This window comes from Malus sylvestris, chromosome 13, assembly GCF_916048215.2.
Source record: "Malus sylvestris chromosome 13, drMalSylv7.2, whole genome shotgun sequence".
NCBI lineage: Eukaryota > Viridiplantae > Streptophyta > Magnoliopsida > Rosales > Rosaceae > Malus > Malus sylvestris.
Genome location: NC_062272.1, coordinates 35,702,586 through 35,712,927, shown reverse-complemented (window position 1 = coordinate 35,712,927; position 10,342 = coordinate 35,702,586).

The window sequence follows — 10,342 nt, the reverse complement described above, 5'->3', positions numbered from 1 at the left end:
ATCTCCAAATATGCTTGGCTTGACAAAAGATTTTTTAACATCGGCCACCGAATGTGTTGAACAATTATTATCCCCCCCCCAGGCATAATAATTTTGCCAATTTCTGCTTTTAACTCGAACAACTTAGCCGAACGAGATTTCCCCATATCAGCTTTATCACCAATAATCATGTCAATTGGCGTAGTCTCAGTGTCTAAGACCATGTCTCCAATTACCATATCAATTGATGTGGTTTTATGGTCTAAAGTCGTGTATCAGTCTTGTTCGTCATTGGAACACTCCTCTGACAAATCATTTTCCAAGTTGATTTGTGACTCAGGGATTTGAACTTTTTCTTCTAGGCCTACCACACTTTCAGTCTCGACCGAAACAACAGGTGGCCTAGGTGTTTCTTCGGTAGTCTTGACAATGTGCTAAGGCCGAATTTTGATTGTGGTCGAAGTGGAAATTTGCCCCCCGGCCTCTTGCCTTTCAGAAATTCCACCCTATCTCTCGAAACGTAGTTTTTCCTCCTTTAATAGGTGATGAAACTCATCCCATGAAGCCTGATCGAGATATATCATGTGAACTTTGTAGTTTTAGCACTGTGTCCCACTGGGCGTGCCCAAATGTGGACCCTAAAAACTACCAAGCCTACGTGGCGCGCAGGCCAAGTGATCTATGAGCTAACTATGTCCTTCGGTGAATGCGGGGCGTGCCAACTCGTCGGTCGAGCTCGGCCGAGGAGTAAAATTTGTTGATGTTACGTTGGGTGCGCGGCTGACTTCTGCATCTTGCGATTGCAGCCGAGGAAGGAACACATCTCGACCTCTTGGGTTCTCAAACCTGAAGACAAAGCTACTATTCTTACGAAGTTCATGAATCGTCGTCGTCGGATTCGGTCACAATGATGGTATTCGTTAGAGTAAACTCATGCCGAATCAACACCAAACTGTAAGGGCACAAATACTCAAAGCGGATATAAGTCTTAATAGTGAATGTGGTTCGGCCATCTGAATGCCGAACTCTAAATCCCACTTGAGAGTATCCAATCATAAAATAACTCGGTGTGCAATGCGCCGAGCTCAGTAAGCTATAACACCTCACTTCGCCGATAAGGCTAATGAGATAACCTCGACCAATAAGGATTCGGAAATCCTTCTCGACCGAGACTTGAATAGGTAACCAACCGTCCTCGCCGTAGTGTTGTTGATGCCAACGGAAGATGCTGCGAGATCGGTTGATTCTACGGCGACAGAGCTATCTATGCCGACTGAAGATATCACCGGTTACTTTCACAGTGTTGTTGATGCCAACGGAAGATGTGTCAGCGAAAAGAGAAAATAAAAATCTCAAAGTTGTTGAGAGAGTTTGCGCAGGGCAGTTGTGTGTTGAATTGGAAGGGCCTCTTCCATTGCCTCTGCCTCTGTATTTATAGGGACATATGCGCGTTGGTTGATAAACTGATATAGGCTTCTACCATGTATTAGAACTCTTCCACTTATTCATCAGATAAGCCATACTATCCCCAAGACTCCGAATTTAGTCGAAAATACAACCAAATTCGAATCCCAAGATAACCCGCAAGCTTGGACTTTGAACAAATAGTGTTTATCTAAACATCTTCCAATTAAATATATATATATATATATAATTATATACATATATAATTGGTAGTCTTCCACACGGCATACACCATTGTAATCCCACCATAAATTCTCATGACTTTGCACCCAATCCGACAACACCATCAACATGCATTTGAAAACCCTAGCCTAGCTAGGTTTCCTATGTCATCATTATCCAGGACCCTTATTTTTCTTTAGGTGATGTCAGATCCCACGTGCTGATCTCCCAGCAACCCAAGTTAATTCAAACTCGAACTTTGTTGTTGTTGCTTCCTCTTATATCCCATCGTATAAGATAAGGATGAATCACATTGAAAGACAATTATTATGATAAAAATCATAACATTATCCCTCAATAATTACAAAACAATTTCACTCTTCGATCGACGGTGTAGAAACAAGCTTACTCAACGGCCTTGATTACTTAGACCGATGATGTAAAATTGGGTCCAAACAGTACCTAAGTAGTCTCATCCTGACAATCTTCCTATTGATAATGTATCATTGGAAGAACATGTTAGATAAGTCTATCATAAAGAGGACAACACAAACAACCAATGCTTATTCCTTCGTTATATGAACAAAGGAACTTATGAAGATTAGCATAAAGACAAGGACACTTTTAGTGTCATAGTTCTTCACTTACAAATCATTGTATGAAGAAATAAGAGTTGCTTTGAACAACCCTTAGTTAATGCAAACACTAGTGCTTGTTTCTTTGTTAAATAAACAAAGAACTTGAGAAGTAAGCACAAGGGCATGGACACTTTATATGCCATGATTCTTCACTTACAAATTGTTGTATGAAGAAATGAGAGTTGCCTTGAACAACTCTTGAAAGTTTGTAATTATGTTTAGAACATAATGGTTGGTTGACAAAAATAGTCCATCAACATGGACTTATGATGATTTTGAATCATTGAGTGTTGAAGTGTTAGACCACTTCACGAGATGGAAACTAGGCAAGGACTTCACTTTTGTGTCCCTATCCAAATGGTTCACTAAGTTTATTGTAAACTATATAGTGAACAATAACCACGCGCTCTTCAAATTGTTTGATGTGTATAACACAACTGAAATGAGTTTCAAGAGAGATAGTGGGAGTTTAGGGACCATGACTATTGTAGTTAAAGGAGAAATCAAATGAAGAAGGTGAAATAACTCCAAGGGAACAAACTTTCTTTATGAAAGGATGGACATTGGAAGGGTATTTGCAAGAAATGTCTTGCAAATGTCAAGAACACACCTTTAGAAGGTGTTGTAAATTGTTCTTGAATAGTTCAAAATAGTGGGTTCTTCTACTTGAATGCTTAATTCCGTATTAGTAACTATGTTTTACAATCGTTGTAAAAGTGTGGCTAATAAGAAGTAGAAGATTAATAAGAGAAAAGAAAGTACTTCACATTCGGAACGTGAATCAAATGTAGATCTTTGCGAAAGCAGGTAGTACTTACTTCCCCATATGAACTACCAAAGAAAATGGAAAAACAAGGATTGTCTTTACATTCAAATTTGAATAAAGGAACTTAAATCCGTAGGAGAAATGGATAAATGTTTTGTTTGACAAAACATTGTTCTTTATTGATGAATGATTAGATTATTGTAATCTAATTGATTATCTCTATAGTAGAGATGATATGGTAGTGTTAACTATTTAGAATGTAACGATGCTTAAAACCCAAAAGGTTGCAAGGCAGTGACTAATCACAACTGAGTTGTGATACCTCTAGAACATAAATTATAAGTTGGTCATAGATGGATGCTTTGGATCGTTAGATCCGGATTCAATGCCTTCTTTTTAAAATTGTATAGAGGCAAAAAGTTTGAATCTTTACTCTTTTGGAAAGGAAGAAAGAATCACAAAGTTGTTGAGATTAATTCACTTAGATGTTAGTGGCACTTGTCCACAACATAATACTACTCATGTTCTATGACATTCACCGAAGATCGCTCTCGGTTGGACTATCATTTATTTTGAATAAACACAAGTGTGAATACTTTGCAAAAGGTTTCAAAGAATTCAAGAATGTAAGTTGATGAGTAAGACGTCTAAAGTATTTACCTCCTTAGATTTGATCCAAGGAAAGGTAAAACTTTAGAACAGTTTCCTTGAAAGATATCAAGGAAAGAAGCATCATAAGATAATGGATTTCTCCATTTGGAGAAGAAAAAACTTGAATAAGATTTAGTTTGTTGGATGTTATCAATTTCCCATATATAGGATATATACTTCTAAGACAATATGATTGTCAATTAGAAGATCTTCCAAAATTTTCGTGACTCCATAGGATGTAGTTGGAAAGAAAGATAAGTCTTAATCGTGTTAAGATTTGGGGTTGTGTGCTAATAAGCAATATTTGTTTGAGAATTCTCTTGTGGATATCCTTAAATTAACCTTTGGATATCACTTCTATAAAACCAACAAACAAATGTTGTTTTGTTGGGTAGTTCATTGTAATCCTACAATATGATTTGCCTAGTGCAAATGAATGAGAGATAGAACTCAAAGAATGGGTTCTTTGAGAGACAAGATAATCAACAAATAAAACAACCTAGTTCCTACACCACAAGCTCCAAGGTAGTTGAGAATGATTTATAAACCGTCTCAGTTGAATGGTTTGAACTTTATGACCATGTCATAGAGTTACACCTCTTAATTCGAAAGAAATAGGAATGAAAATCCTTATGACTACATTGAGTGTACATACGACATATACTCAAGGAAATGGTAAAGTACCATTTCACCCGAAATAGTGAAACCTTTAATAGCTAATTGGTAGCTTAAGATGACTGCAATCAAAGAGATTGGTTGACTTGGAAGAAACCATCTTTGACGTAGTCTTGGTTTCAATTAATTCAAAGATTGCTAGCTATAACTAAATGGTGATTCAATGTTTGGACATAATATGGGTTTCCGAAAACATTATTAAGATAGTCTTGATAATATATGTCTAAAACTATGAATCACAAGACATGTAAGTTGTAGAGATCCATCCATCATGAATCTTAGCAAGCTAGTGGGAGCTATAAGCGCCTTATGAGAGAAAGATCAAATCATTTGATTTCTCATAAAGATGTAAATTATTCTTTTGTTTACTAGGTTTACAAAAGATTAGTGGGAGTTAATCATGTTCCTAAATTTGAATATATATACACACACACATATATGATATATTAATTTTGGAAATGAAAAGAATACTTCTTCGTTAATGTTATGACTTTAAACATTCTATAACGATAGAATGTATATGGGAGACATAGTCTATAAACATGGGATGGAAATCTATAATGATAGATTTCAAGATATAATTGGATTATATCAAGTCCTAATAATAGACAAAAGATACTAGGAAGTTTCTCATATGATGATAAACTTCAATCAGAAGAACAACTCTAGTGAGACTAGGAGGTAACTCTTCTCAAAGGGAACGTACCCTTTGACTCCCAAAGAAATAATGCATAAATAGAATCCTTTATGTATACGCAGAAAGGTGATTTATGTATTTCATATTATATGAAAAACGTTGATATGAGTTGTACCAAGATCGGTACAAGACGATATCAATGCAAGCCCAGGATCAGAACCATGGCAACTGTCAAGTGAATCCTTAAGTATTTGAGAAATAATAAAGGATAGATTCCTCAAGAATGAGGAAGAATTAGAGTAACATAATGGAAGCGTAAATGTATTAGATTATGAATCTAATCCATCATTGGATGTTTCTTCATTATGAATGAAGAGATAATCAGATATCTCTTTATTATGACTAAAGATATATTTGGATGGAAACATTAAAAGTAATGACTTTAGTGTGTTCCATTGTGAATGCAAAATATATTGCCATATAGAAGCTTACAACAATTTTGTTTGGACGAGAAAGTTCATTCATGAACTCTTTATTCGGTTCCAACCAGAAAGTGTTTCTAGTGTACAAACACTACGACACTAATAGGGCGATAGCTCAAGCCAGGGAATCAAGGTCTCATCATGATCCGAACTCAAATGAGAGACTAAACCACATGATTAAGAATCATGTATAATGGTGACGTCGTTATTCTCAAGGTTGCTTCTATGGATAACATATAGATATCCATTGTCTAGGCCTACTACTCAGCCATTTTTTAAATGACTACAGAAAAGGTATCATCATTGATGACCAAGCTGATTGGCTCTAGTGCAAGTGGGAGATTGTTGGAAATGTGCCCTAAAACCAATCATATGATGATATTTTACAGACATTTCACATGTTAAACTAATATAGTTTAATATAAAGGGCAAAGATTATTGTTTGAAGCCATCTTATATAAATGTTATACGCTTAAACGATAAGTCCAAGGAATATGTAATTGGAAGAATGCGATCTAAACAAGTTAGATTCATGGGACCATTCTCTTTCGTATACATATCCTAAACATTCCTGATCATAGGATTGCCAATTAGGCATTGACAGTCCGTTAAGATCAGTACGTGTTATGTCTTCTCTAAGGGAGAGTGACTGGTCTCGAGTCATTGGTGTGACTGACACCAAGACAAGCATGTAGGTCCCCAATAGAGAATGAGTCCACTGAACACGATCAACAAGGAGTTCTTATACTCATGTCACATGAGAACTCATGGTTGGGATAATGCAAAGTAGTCCTTTGACCTGAGGCATCATAGTTGTCTTGTGGTTAGGTCCTTGATCTTTGACTATGTCAAAGTCACTCCGTCAGAGGGTGTCCATGGCATAGTTGGTGTTAAGCCACTTAGCCATGGAGGCAAATAAATGCGCAACAAGGGATCTCTAACCTTCAAACTGTTTGAGGGAGAATACTCTATGATATGATTAAGAATCTCTGGCCAGAGTATCAATAAGATTTCGGAAGTCATTCCAAATAACATTCAAGGTAATCATATAAGTAAGAGAATCACATTGGATAGTAGACATGAATAAACTATCAAACCAAACAATGTGGTCAAGAGTATTGTATTAGAGAAAGACCGTATTGCATTGTAATCCTAAATTGAATAGGTTCTCCACCTCTTCTGATTAGCTTGGGTAACCATGACATACTGCTAGGTGTCACTCATGGTTTGTGGAGCCCTAAACATGTATAATCACTAAAGGGAGAATTGAAAGTAAGTTTCAATTCACAATCGATTTGAAAGAGTTCTAATCGCCCATTGCCTTGCAAAAAGGAACCTAATGGATCGTACACCGTGTAAGGTAGAGATTGAAGAAACAATGGAGATGAGTAAGAACAATAAATGGTTTAATTGTTTATGGCAAGAATTAATTAATATGTTAATTCATCAAACAAATAAGTTCGTTTTAAACCTTGAGTTAGTTTTGGGCCTTAAAGCCCAAATTGGGCTTCGAATCGTCAAGCCCATTAGCTTAAGTTGTATGACAACTTAACAAACAAAATTCAAGAAGCCCAAAATAGCCCAAAGCCCAGAATTCAAGAAGCCCAAAATAGCCCAAAATAGCCCAAAGCCTTAAAACCCAAAGGCTTAATTGCAAGTTTGCCACTCCATTGTGAGGTGGTATAAAGGCAACTTTATAGCAATTTCATCCGTAGGGTTTCTTTTGGAGAAAATATGAGAATACAAGCTCCATTTTCTCTCTAAGAGGCCGGCCACCCTAGAGGATTTTAGCTAGCAATCTTACTTCCTCTAGGTCACTCATCTCTTCTTCAAGTCCTTCCTTGGTGTGGAGACTTAGAGGTTCTCAACTTTGGGAACTTGGAGAATCCTTTCAACCATCTTCATCCAAGAAATCTATGAAGCTAAGAAGCAAGGAATGAAGGCCCTCTCCTTGGGTGATTAGCTTTTGCTTATGCAAAGAGGAATCAACAAAGGTATAAAATTTCTCACCTCACTTTGTTCTTGAGTTGAGTCTTGGTTCACATAACTACTAGGCTTTGAATTTCATGGGTAATGTTTTGTTTTGAGTGCATACAAGCATGATTCTGCCTTTAATTGTTGATTGCATGCCATAGATGTTGCTCAAATGAACATGTTTCTCACAAATTTCCTTCACGTCGGCCGAACTCGTGCTTCTTGTAGGAAGCAGAGGAGGTTCGTGTAACTGCTCTAAGTTGTGATACTCGACTTTGTCCCAGCAAAACTTAAACAGTAGGCCGTCAGCCAAAAATATTGCTTGTAAATAAGCAGGGAAGTCCGCGTAGTTATAGAAGGTGTAAGTCTCGGCTTACGAGCTACCTTGGGCTTGTAGTCGTAGGGTTGTCAGCCAGGCGTCTTACTTACAGAAGCAAGTGACCCGCGTAACCACTTCAGGTGTCATCCCTGGCTCTCGGAGGCATTTTTTGGAGTAAAGTGTAGGCGAAATCGCTCCTCAGAGGCCATATCCCTTCGAGTCGCAACTTTAATCCTTCAAGTTGCTTAACTAGCATTGTAACACTTCATGAAGATCTGAACTTCGAGGATAGACCATCTTGTTCATGCGAGATCTTTCATAGACAAAGGTCCTGCACTTAACTGTCTCTTCAGTTGGCTAAGTCCATTCCTGTGGAAGGATTATTTTGGCAAATTCTGGGAGTCATCCGGCTCAGGTGGTTGGGGAAACTGAGCAGTCGTACTACCCATCCATGTCTGAATATTACGGATATGCCATGTCTGAACGTGTAGAGGGTGCCTTCTACTTATCACAGGGGTGGTTATGCCATGTCTGCAGGGCAGAGGGCATCTTACGCCATGTTTACAAGGCAGAGGGCATTTTCATTCCATGTCTGCAGGGCAGCGAGCGTTTTACACCATGTCTGTAAGGCAGCATGTGTCTTGCACCATGTCTACCGGGCAGAGGGTGTTTTTTCACCATGTCTACTAGGGAGCGGGTGTTTTGCACCATGTTAACTGGGCAGATGGTGTTTTACACCATGAATGCAGGGCTGCGGGTGTCTTGCACCATGTTCACTGGGCACATAGTGTCTTCTACTTATCGCAAGAGGTAGTCAGTTTGTTTATGCATTTGGCCTGGGCTTACAAATAGTTCCTTCAATCTTCATTGAAAATAAAGGCTATTATTAACTTTGCTTAAGGCAATAATGTCATAACAACTGATAATCCTCGGCATGCAAGGTCTTTGTCCGCCGAGCTGCTTGAGTCTTCAAACTTTTTTGTCTTGAACATGGTCCAATGGATGGTAGGAGGTCACACGTAGTACTTTCTCAGGTTGTAGGCATTCCACTATGTGTCTATTTCTTTGTCATTCATGGTGGTGAGGGTGTAGCTTCTCTTTCAGCCTACTCGGCTGATTTTGTATGAACCTTCTTAGATTGGAGCCATCTTTTTAAACCCTTCCCGTCGAGCGGTGATGAAGGCTTTTCTGAGGACTAAGTCACCTGGATGGAACTGCCAGATTTTTACCCTTTTGTTGTAGCTAGAGATGAGATGGTGTTGATATGCCTCAATGTGAGTGATAACCTTCTCGCGCTCCTCCTTTGCCAAGTCTAAGTTGGTGGCCATCTCCTTCTCATTATGCTCGAGGTTTGGCAGTACAGTGCTGATGCTTGGCACTACGATGTTGGAAGGAATGATCACCTTATATCCATACGCCAAGAAGAATAGTGCCTCGCCGGTTGCTCACCTTTTGGTGGTACGATAGGCCCATAGAACACTGGGAAGCTCGTCTGGCCACTTTCCCTTCCTGTCTGAGAGGGTCTTCTTAAGGCATTCGAGGATGGTCTTGTTGGACACCTCGCCCTACCCGTTGCCTTGTGGATATCGAAGCGTGGACATGTTTTGCTTGATGCCCTATTTTTCAAAGAACATTGCCAAGTCTATACCCACGAACTGTGGACCATTGTCAGTGATGATGGAGTGTGGGATGCCGAAGGGACAAATGATGTTCTTCCACACGAAGCGCTCTATATCCGTCTGGGTAGTTGTGGTCATGGGTTCAGCTTCGACCCATTTTGTGAAATAGTCGGTTGCTACGATCATCATTCCTTTGCCCCCAGTAGCAAGCGGCATTGGTCCTACCAAGTCGATCGCCCATTGCATAAATGGTCATGGGCTCGTCTGTGGATGAAGTTCGTTGGCAGGTAGTGCGGGCATAGGCTTGAAGCGCTGTCAGCTGTAGCACCTTTGTACATACTCCTTGGCATCTTGATGCATGGTTGACCAATAATAGCCAGCATTAAGGGCATTCTGCGCCAAGGAACGGCCTCGAGATTGGTTTCCACAGAAGCCTTCGTGGATTGAGCTAAGAATCTTCAGGTCATCAGGAGGCGATAGGTAGTAGAGATGTGGTCCTGAGAAGGACCTTCGAACGAGCATGTCGTTCTACATGTATCAGAATGCTGCCTTCATTTGCAGCTTCCTGGACTTCAGTCTGTCCACGGAGAGCGTTCCATTGACTATGCAGTTGATGATGGGATCTAGCCAACTCAGAGTTATGCTGATCTACCCCACTTCACCTACTGGTTCCTCATCTATGCTTGGCTTTTCCAGGCTTGCTAGTGCGTCTGTATGGGCATTTTCCACTCGTGGAACCTGGGTGAATGTGTATGCTTGGAATGTCACTAGTTGTTCTCATACCTTCTCGATGTATCAGGCCATCCTTGAATGTTTTCTCACGTACTCCCCTAATGTTTGGTTGGTGATCAGCTGGGAATTGGAATAGATCGCGAGCTTCTTCACCACTAGGTCTTTCGCCAATTAAAGACCTGCTAGTAGGGCTTTATACTTTGCTTCGTTGTTTGATGCTTTGAAACTCAGAGTGATCACCTGC